This window comes from Condylura cristata, unplaced genomic scaffold, assembly GCF_000260355.1.
Source record: "Condylura cristata isolate star-nosed mole 26May11 unplaced genomic scaffold, ConCri1.0 scaffold00021, whole genome shotgun sequence".
NCBI lineage: Eukaryota > Metazoa > Chordata > Mammalia > Eulipotyphla > Talpidae > Condylura > Condylura cristata.
The window spans coordinates 28,304,217-28,315,404 of record NW_004567122.1 but is presented as its reverse complement, the minus strand read 5'-3'; the positions used below and the strand labels follow the sequence as shown (position 1 = coordinate 28,315,404).

Sequence of the window (11,188 nt, the reverse complement as noted above, 5' to 3'; positions counted from 1 at the left end):
AGGTCTGCCTCACCATGTGGGTCACGGGGGTGGGAGGAATGAAACTTGCACTAAAATGGCCAAGGCCAGCTTGTAGTGCTGTGCTTTAAACTGCTGTGCCACCATGAAGGGCACAGACAAGCTCCTCTACTGGGAACTGTGGAGGGGAGTCAATTGTGAAAAGCTGTATAGATTCTAGAACTAGTATCACCATTTTGAGGTGTGTGCATTTGATGGGTGAGCTAAGGAAATTATATGGGAGGTGCAGAGAGAAATGCAAATAAGAAACCATTAATCTATATAGTGCATGTAAAAATGATGGAAAGAGTCCTGTACTTTTTGGTTTTCCAATAACATGAGACCTTATTCTGCTAATATCCAGTCCTTGCAGCCTAAGAAATATGCATCCAACCTCTAGTTCTTATTTTTTCTTAAACAAGCAGTAGCACATCTCTTTCCCTCCCAACCAAGAGACTACCTTAGGAGTAGGGCAATGGTTCCCTTTTTGAGGTAAAAATGCCTTTTAAAAGACTCAAGCTTCCTCTTAGAAATATAGTGGGTATAGAATGGTATCAAAGCATACCCTTACTTCAGCACAAATTGCAGATTGCATTAGGCTGAATGTCAACTACAAAGCAGTTGAGTTGAGAAAATTTTTTTTCATGTTTTCTTGGACATTTTGTCCAAATTCTGCAAGTTCCAAACTGTTTTACTTGCAACAGCACCTAGAAGTTCTCCAAAAACTGCACAACATGAGCATGTTTGTAAAAGGATGTTGAGGACCTACAGATGTGTGGGATAAGTGGACTTAAGCTGAGATAATCAAAGAAACATGGAAAAGGGAGGACAGACTGAGAATGTGTGATTCTAAATATCAATTATGCCCTTTAATAAAGTAGGGGTGATAATGTAATTACCTCATATTGTTGATCTGAGTTTTAAATAAAATAGTACATACAAGTTTCTTTGTCCAGTGCATAGCATAGAGGTTAGAAGTCATAACAGTTTTACAAGCTATTATGACTATGAAAATATGATAAGGCTTATTGCTGGAGCCAGACTATAAAGGAACATGCTCTAAAATTAAAATTATATGCTCTGATGTCTACTCGGTAGCTTTGTGAGGGTGGGAACTGGATCTTTCTTTGTCTCTGGTTTTTCTCAGAGCTTGGTGCCTGCTCAATATATGCTGGTTTGAATGAACATTGAGCTCTTAGTCTAGTCATCAGAAGACTAAGAATCAGTTTCAGCACTTTGGAAAGTAAAATGGTCATTTAAAAAATTTTTATTTTTATTTATTTTTTACATCATTCTTTTATTTTGTGCATTTTTAATTCTTGGTTGTAATCCTCATGGACATGGCTTCCCACCACCAATCCACCTGTGTGCTATCACCATAGTCCTGTGCACTCTTCTCACCCTAGTTTTGATCCTATTCCCCTCTCTACTCCCATAAAATATCTCTAGTTTATAGTCGTTCATGATTTTTCATTTTTACTTTATTTCAATTGCTTTTTTTTTTCCCCTATCTGATCCCTTACACTTCTGCTATGAGTGAAAAACCATTTGGTATTTTTCTTTTTCTTTTTGGCTTATTTCACTAAGCATGATCCCTTCCAGCTCCATCCATGTTGCTGCAAAAGGCAAAAGGCATGAGTTTATCTTTTTTGATCATTGAGTAATATTCCATTGTGTATATTTACCACATCTTTTTAATTCAGTCATCTATTTTTGGGCATTTGTGTTGATTACTTGTCTTCCCTATTGTAAATAGAGCAGCAATAAACATGGGGAAGGTGCAGGTGTCCTTTTGAATCAATGTTTTTGTGTCCTTTGGAGTGGGATTGCTGGGTAATATGAAAGCTCTATTTTTAGCATTTTAAGAAACCTCCAAACAGCTTTCCATAGTGGTTGTACCAGTTTGCATTCCCACCAGCAGTGTAGGAGAGTTTCTTTTTCTCTACATCCTCACCAACATTTGTTGTTGCTAGTTGTTTTACATATGTGCTGTTCTCACTGGTGTAAGATGGTATCTCATTGTGGTTTTACTTTTTTAAGATTTATTTATTTATGCATACAGAACTGGGGTACTGGCCAGAGGAGTAGGGGCAGTAAGAGGATTCCCCAGAGACAGACTGGGGAGCAGAACAGGCAGATGGACAAAGTACACTGCTGAGGGGAGCAGTGGGCAGGTCAGGAGAGGTCTGCCACGCCATGTGGATCACCTCTGGGGCAGGGATCGAACTCGTGCTGAAGTGGCTTTAGCTTCTTAGTGCTGTGTTTTAACCTGCTACGCCACCAGGGAGGGCCATCATTGTGGGTTTAATTCGCAGTAAAATGGTGATTTTTAAAAGAGGATTCTTATTCTGGTGTACAACTATTGAAAAATAGATAAGTGGAGAAATAGATCTGTGAACTTAGAAGTACAACACATCCATGGTAAGAAACACCAACAAATTCTTAATTTTTCAAACATTTGAGGCTGCGAGTTTATTGCAAATGTACTAACATTGTGTCTCCTCAAATTCATATATCGAAGTCCTAAATCCCCAGTGCTTCAGAATGTGATCTTATTTGGAAATAGGGTCACTGCAGATCTTACTAGGTAGGTTGAGGTTAAGCTGAAGTAGGGTGGAACTCTGATTAAAATGTGTCTGGCATTTTTATAAAAGGGAGAGACTTGGACATAGACATGCATATGGGAAGTATGTCATGTGAAGCTGAGGGCAGAGATCAGGGGTGGTGCTTCTGCAAGTGGAGGAACATCAAAGATTGCAAGCAAACTTCCAGCTAGGGAAGAGGTCCAGAACAGTTTCTATCTCCTAGTCCTCCTTATAGCACATGACTGAGGGGTATCCAGGGAACCCAAACTGTTAAGGGGTATACTTTAAAATAGGGTCCTGCCATCCATATGCACAAAAGCAAGAAAGCAGACTCTCACTGTGAAAGATTTTTAATAGAATTAGTTTGTAGAGAGAAGAAAATATGTCAAATAATACTTTCCCACTAAAATTCCCCAAATTACCCATCCCCTTGTGGGCAAATGCTCAGCTAAACAGACTTGGCTAGAAGCAGAGCTGCTGCGATCCAAAAACTTGTCACAAATCTATGGTTCCTTCTGGCAAAGAACCACAAGAAAGGGCTTAGGTAGGTCTTAGGAGAGACTCAAAACTCAAAATATACCTCAAAATCCAACTGCTCTTGTCTCTGCTAAGCAGCAGGAACAGCCTCCTCATCTGTCTCTTGCTTGTGCCTTTACCAAGTATCTATTTCAAATGTCTGTGCATTTCTCTCTTCCAAGCACCTCTCCACATGTGTCCCACCCCCTCTACTTATATATCCAACTTATTCCTTCCCAGGTGTCTCCCATTCAGGAGGACATAGTGACACCTGCATGTAAGTGGGGGTGGGGAAAAATAGCACCCTTTCTATGCTCCTCTCCCTTTTTCAGTGGTGTATCTATGACACTCCAAATGAACCAACCCTGCTGACACCTTTATTTTAGACTTCCAGCCTCCAATACTGTGAGACAATATATTTCTATTGTTTAAACCACCCAGTTATGGCAGCCCAAGTAAACTAATATATGAAGTATTGATATCAAACAAAAAACAATTCTTTATTTCATCTACAAATTGCTTTTTATCCCCCAGAAACAAAAAGGTAATTACAAAAAGGTAATTTCAAAGTGCAGTCTCATGGTGAGAGACATGTATTGTTTGGGTATAAAGCCAGTACCCCCCTCTTTGGCCTTTACTGGGGCTATTACTGAGGCAAGAAGAAAGTTCCCTTTCTTTTGGTATGGAAAGTAATATTACTTCTTGGTGGGGTGTGAACATGTTGGGTTCTATAGTTCCCTAATTGCACATATATGGGGACTTTTTTCTAGTCTCCTGATATAATTTAAATAAGGTTGCTGTGTATTTTCACAAAAGCAAACAAATCCAAAATTGTTGTTCCTTTGACCCTCCTAGTGGAAGTCCATGCCTAAATCCAGATAGTTAGATCTATACAGACTCACCTTAAGCCAATTTTATTACATCTTCCAAGAAGCAGACAGATACCATACAGTGCCCTTGACTTAGTAGTTCCAGGGAGCATTTGAGTCCAATCAATGATACAACCCTGTGATTTAAAAAAAAAAAATCTGCTTAGGTCTGAGGAGCTTAAAAAATGTTTGGAATTATTTAGTTATTTTACCCTAGTGTTATTTTAATAAGTAATAGTAATTGCTATCTATTTATTGATTATTATGGATTGGAGTTTGCTAAGCACTTTACATACATCATTTCCTTAGTCCTCTCAACAACCCTAGGAGATAAGAACTGCTATATTTACATTTTATAGATGAAGAAACTCAGCCTCAGAGGATTGTATTGTCTATAAATGCACACCTAGTCAGTAATGGAGCTGACCTTAGTCCTGAGTTGGCCTGAATCAGAGTCCATGTTCTTTGTTACCACACTACTGGGTCTCCTGAGAGGGGACTGGTCCAAAACCATAGAGAAAGCTCATGAAATATTAGATCCCTGCCTTGTCTGACTTAGTCTTGTAGCTGACATAAAAGCTACTGCTTGTTCAGCCTGCATTTTCAAGATCAAAATGAAAGAAAAGTGATTGGCATGTAGTAAGTGCTCAATAAGTATTAGCTATTATTAGTATTAATATTGCATTATACATATTCCTCTCTGGCAAGAGAGGAATCCCTAGTCTATTGTTATAGGGGCTACTTAGACATGTACTTGAGTGAATAAGACCAGTAGGGTAGGGGCCTGGAAAGTCAAGTTGACCTAGAAAAAAAATTAAAAGTGAGGGTGAGGAGGCTGGGACTGAGGGAGGAGCAAAGGACAAAGAAAGCAGTTGGCAGAAGGCCAGACTCCACTTTGGTGCAGCTACCCCTGGGAATTGGAGGTGGGGGGGTATTTAGACAATGGTACAGATTGGTCAGCTTACTTTGTATTATCCTGTATTTCCTCCCTTTTTAGGTGAGGGGAGACTGCACAATTGTGGTTACTGAAAGCTTCCTGGAATTGTTCCAGGAAGAGTGGAAGCTCTGGAGATGCTGGCATGTAAAGGTTCCACAGGTGAAGGAGTGAGTGAGAGTGATTGTGTCCTGGCGACCAGTAGGGCAGTGAAGCCATAGAGCACGGGAATAGGGTAGATTTAGGTATGTTAAAAGAGATAGCAGGTCCAAAATGGGGTCACTTGTGCTAGGCCCCATTATCAGCAAACCAGCTTTGGTACTTAACCTCACTGCAGTTTCATCATCTCCCAGCAATCTAACTTTTAACTGGGAAAGCATTAACTGGGAATTTCCTGTGCAGCACTAATGAGGAATCTGCCTGATAAACTCTATCTGTCTCCCCAAAGAAAGGTGACCTGCTTGAAACAATTCGCTCTTCCCTTATCTCACCCTCATTCTGTCTATAAAATCCTTCCATTTTGTACATCTCTTCTGAGCTCTTTTTTACTTGCTAGATGGGATGCTATCCCACTCATGAATTTTTAAATAAATCTAATTAGATCTTTAAATTTACTTGGGTGAATTTAGCTTTTCAATAAAGGTATAAATCCCAGTTCTCCCACTTGAACAATTGTGTGACCATGGCAGGTAATTTATTTGCTGAGTCTGATTTCCTCTTCTGATCTAAGGATAATGATGGTACAGGCATTTTGTGAGGGCTTAGTGAGAAAACATTTAAATGCTTTGTATAGTGCCTAATAAATAATAGCTATAATTGTTATTACTATAATCTTAAGTGTTAGGATGTGATGTCATCACTGATTAAACATATGGATTCCCCAGGCTTCTCTTTTTCTCCTGTTTCTCCAGTCCTGAAAATTGAATCTGCTTTCCCCTGGGCCTTCTAGTGGGGCCAGACATTCTGGGATCTTTCAGCCACCCTAGGACAAAGGGAAAGCATCCCTACATAACTCTGGGACAGTCTTTATTTCCAGCCCAGAAAGGGTGGATAAAAGCCTTATCTGAGTCACATTCCATTATGGGATTAAATCAGTCTTTCTCTGGGACTTTCTGGCTGCTACTCCAGGCTGGATGCCGGCAGTTCCTGGTTATTGCCTTTGGTCCAATCTGAGGTCATCACACTTCTTTGGGCCCAAGGGACCCTCAGAGAAAGGGACATAGGGGAGGGTCCAGCAGCCATTTGGGATTAGTTTCAATTAGCAAGCCTGAGTAGGCATTGAGGCCAGCAGCCAGACATCCTCTGGGCACCAATGGGGGTCAGAAGGAGACTGGACACTTACCCAGTAAACTCCAGTCTTACGTAACAAATTACAGGCTCTGTGAGGATAGTTCACAGGGATGTTTGGAGATCATTAATGAGGCAAAGGAATAATTGTGTGAGTACAGTTGCTCACTTTCTGTGATCCTTTTTTTGCTTTTTAATTTATTGGTATTTGTATCTTTAAAGCAGAATGTAACTTCAACACTACATTTCCACACAACAAACATGGTCTGAGTTTCTTTTTGAGCAGTTTTACAGTATCTCCAGGTAGGTTTATAATTTTGCTGCTCTAAACAATAGTTTTATTTGGAAGACAAGCATCTTCATCTCAAAGCATAGAATCTTAGCATTTCCTAAAAAGCTTAATTTAAATAGAAATATTCAAGTTAGGGCCTCCCTTGTGGCAGAGGGGGTTAAGAGCCCAGCACTATGAAACTGTCTGCAGCCCCTGCAGCACAAGTTGGATCCCCAGCCAGGGAGGCGACCCACATGGCATAGCAGACCTCTTTTGTCTTGCCCACCACTCCCCTCAGCAATGTATTTTTTTCAATTGACCTGTTCTGCACCCCACTATGTCTCTGGTGAATCCTCTTACCCCCCACACCTTTGACCTGTATACCCCAGTTATTGTATGCTAAATAAATGTTTGTTTTTTAAAAAAAGATTATTTATACATACAGAACTGGGGTATAGGCCAGTGAATCAGGGGTGGTGAGAAGATTTACCAGAGACAGAGTGGGGAGCAGAACAGGCAGCTTGATGAAGTACACCGCTGAGGGGAGCAGTGGACAAGACAGGAGAAGTCTGTTGCATCATGTGGGTCACCTCGTTGGCCAGAGATCAAATTTGTGGTATAGCAGCTATGGCTAGCTTCTTAGTGCAGCATTTTAACCTATTGTGCCATCAGGGAGGGCCCATAATTTTTTTTTAAAAGAAATATTCAAGTTATAACAGCAAGGTTTTAAAGATAAACTTGGGTTCAGACCCTTGTTTGGCCACCAGTTGGCCTGTTGCTTTTGCTGTTAACTTCTTAAAGTCTATTTTCTCATATATGAAAAGGAGCAAATGATACTTCTCTTCCAGGGTTGTGAGGCTTAGGGACATCTAAACTTTGCAGTTAGGGGTAAGTGTGAAGGGTTACCTTTTTTAATCCCCTGTGCTCCTCAATAAATCGGCTCTCATGATTCATTCTCTACTTAGGGCAGAATGAATGGGAATTGGTTTAGCCTTCTTGTCTGCCTTCCAAAGTTGTTAGAGAAAGAAGAGAAAAAGATGTATTTCACATGTGTGTGTGTGCGTGTGTGCGTGTGTTTGTGTAATGCTTGTCATCCATGGCTGAAGGAATCTGGACTAATGGAGATGCTTACCGGTGTTAAAAGATATACTGGGGTATCGTTAAAAAAAAAAAAAAGTGTGTGCATTTGAACATTTATCAAATTGGGTAGCTCCAAACTAAGTGTTTAGGAGCACTGCCCACAAGAGCCAGGGACAGATTTTATATAGAGAAAATGTGGTAGCAAGGAAGGAAGTTGTTTGTAGTTAGCCATATGTGATTGGTTGTTTTGATTTCATAACCTTGAGGCATTTACAAGCTAAGATTTTGATTTGCTTGCACAGGCCACCTAATGAGGTAGCATTAGAGCCACCTCTGACCAATGGCCTTCATGTTTAATTAACTTAACACCTGACTTGGGTCAGCCAGGTCCATCCTTAGCTAAGAGTGCAGAGCAAGAGAGGTAGGGGATTTCCAACAACCAGGTGTGCCTTGGAGTAGGCAAATACAAGCTGTGAGCTGTCTGCTGCCCAGCGAAGGCTCAATCCTGAGTGTGTGCTGTTGGCTCAGGACTCCAGCTTGTAGCTCAGCCTTTATCTGCCTTGATCTTTCCTTTTTCTAACTCCCTTCTCTCCCTTACCTCTTGTGGCTCACCTGGATCAAGTTGGTAATCTGGCAAATGTAAGAGGACACCTGAACCTGTGCCTCTTGGAAATACAACAGTCTTTGTGTACGGACTATGAGCATGGCACGCTCATCTCATCCTCAGAATAACCCAGCCAGCAAGCTTCTCTTAATATCTCCCTCTTCCATTTGAAGTAACTAATTCTACGAGATAAATTGTTTATAGTCACTTGCATAGAACAGTAGCGGAAGTAGGGCTTGAACCAATGGTTGTCTCACTCCAAAGCTCATGACTTTTCCACTCCAATTCCATAAAAAGAGCATCCTTATAGCTGAGCTGTACTTTCTACACTCATGGACCCTGGGGACCTGTGAAAATGGTGCTGATTTCTCAGGAAGGATCCCCTGTAGTCTGCAGAAACAGTGGGTTTTCAGAAGATTCTCTGCTGTTATCTTCAGGGACCAGGAATCAGGCACTGAGCTCCAAGGTGGGGCTATGCTGAGGGTGGAGACTGTTCCATGAATTTTAGAGGGGTACCCAGAGAACATAAACAAAGAAATATAAAAATGGGGGTGGCACCCCTGCACCTCTGGCCTGTACCCCAGTTCTGTATGTATAAATAAATAAATCTTTAAAAAAATCTAGGAATTACATTGCAGTACATTTTTTTAAAAAGATTTATTTATTTATTCTTACAGAGCTGGGGTACAGGCCAGAGTTGCAGGGGCAGTGAGAGGCTTCACCAGAGACAGAGTTGGGGGCAGAATAGGCAGATCAATGAAGTACACTGCTGAGGGGAGCAGCGGGTGGGCCAGGAGAGGTCTGCCACGCCATGTGGATCTCCTCCAGGGCAGGCGGGGATCGAACTCATGCGGAAGTGGCTTTCGATTCTTAGTGCTGCGCTTTAACCTGCTGCGCCTCCAGGGAGGGCCACAATACAGTTTTGTAACAGGGAAAGACTGGAAGTTATCCAAATGCCTGTCAATGGGTATATGGGAAATAAATTTTAAATGGAATAGCATGCAGCAATATAAAATGAATGACCTGGAACTTCTCTAAAAAAAATTGTGCTGAACCAAAAAAATCAAAACCACAGAAGGATGCATAGAGCATTGTTATAAAGATAATGAGAGTCTTCAAATTAAGGTAATTGTGTTAGGCCTATCAAAATTTAATATTTAATATAATTAAATGTGTTGGGGGGTGATTTTTCTTCATGTTTATTTGTGCCTTCTGTTATATGTCTAGCTATCCGATCTTGTTAAGAAATAAAGTTGTTGGTTATATAACAAGAAAAAAAATGGGGGTGGCAGTACCTTATTTTGAAGGGATGCCCCTGCTATGGCTGTGGCTAGGCACTTGGCCTTGGAGCCTGGTGTACCTGCCACTCTGATTCCTGCTTCTGTAGGTGATCTTTTACAAGGCACTTAAATTCTCAAAGCCTCAGTTTCTGCATCCGTAAAATGGACATCATCATAGTACATTGTTTCAAGGATGAAATGGTACCATGCACAAATAATGCTTAATCTAACACAAGGACCTCAATATTGAAAAAATGGTATTATTAAGTAGCAAAACTGGGTTAGGAGTAATCTCCTGTCAGAGATGTTCTACATGTTCATCTAGGTGGTGATTTTATGAGGGTGTGTACATCAGTTAAAAAAAAATCACTGACCTGTTCATTGAATATCATTTAGTCATATTTAGCCATATGTATGTTATACCTCAACAACAACAAAAATAAGAAAACAGAAGTTATTGTGAGCCAGGTTGGTAAAGCCAAAGGGTTCAAAAATGAAGGGGCTTAGCTTTCCTAGTTGGCGCAGCGGTTGGAGCACAGCACTGGGAAGCTAAAGCCACTTCTGCATGAGTTCGATTCCCGCCTGCCCTGGAGGAGATCCACATGGCGTGACAGACCTCTCCTGACCCGCCCGCTGCTCCCCTCAGCAGTGTACTTTGTGGATCTGCCTGTTCTGCTCCCCACTCTGTCTCTGGTGAAGCCTCTCGCCGCCCCTGAGCCTCTGGCCTGTACCCCAGTTCTGTATGCACAAATAAATAAATCTTTTAAAAAAAAAAAAAGAAGGGGGGCCCTCCCTGGTGACGCAGCGGATTAAAGCACTGCACTGAGAAGCTTAAGCCACTTCCGCATGAGTTTGATTCCCGCCTGCCCCCGGAGGAGACCACATGGCGTGGCAGACCTCTCCTGACCCGCCCGCTGCTCCCCTCAGCAGTGTACTTCGTCGATCTGCCTGTTCTGCACCCCACTCTGTCTCTGGTGAATCCTCTCACCCTCCGCATCTCTGGCCTGTACCCCAGTTCTATATGAATAAATAAATAAATCTTTAAAAAAAAAAAAAAAAAAAAAGAAGGGGCTCAGGGTTCCACTGCCTGAGAGTTCCTGTAGCTCCCCAGGCATGGTGTCCTCCCTTCTCTACATGGTGTCCTCCCTTCTCTACATGGATATGCCATCATCTGCTTTCTGCATAACCAGCTGTAGCATGGGGGACTTTCTCTGTTGTCACTCAGGAGAATCTAGCAGTTGCCTGCCAGTCCAGTTGACTACATTTGGGGTGATGTAGGAGACTTCCAGAAATATTTGGAATAGCTGCCAGTGGCCCAGAAAATGCCAAAAGACATGAGGACCCCTGAACAAAACTTGCCTTTGGAGGATGACTCAGCTGGGGTAGAATGCCTCAAGACCAAAGGATATGATAGGTGAAAGTAGAAAGATTTGAAGCTGCCTGGAAAGCTATTGAGGTCAATTGAGTCAAGGCCACTTACTTCTGTTACAGAATTTCTGCTTACAGCAAACTGGGAAGGATGCAAGGGTATGTGTGTCTGTAAACAAGCCTGTATAGACATGTTCTTACAGCAAGGTTTAGGGCAGAATGGAGCTGGCACATTCCAGTCTGAACAAGCACACAAAGGCTGTGGCCTACTACAAGAATGCCTTGTTGCTGGATCTCTACAAGCTACAAGTCCAAACTCAAGATAGCAGAACTGAAACCGAGAGAGGCAGTCAGTCCAATGGGAGGTATTGGTAGCTCTGACATTGCCCCCTGCTGA

The 11,188-nt window shown here is 41.8% G+C and overlaps 1 pseudogene; it reads left to right on the top strand.

The window, feature by feature from the left end:
- The window catches only part of LOC101637702, a 17,797-nt pseudogene extending 6,609 nt beyond the window's left edge, over window positions 1-11,188 (top strand).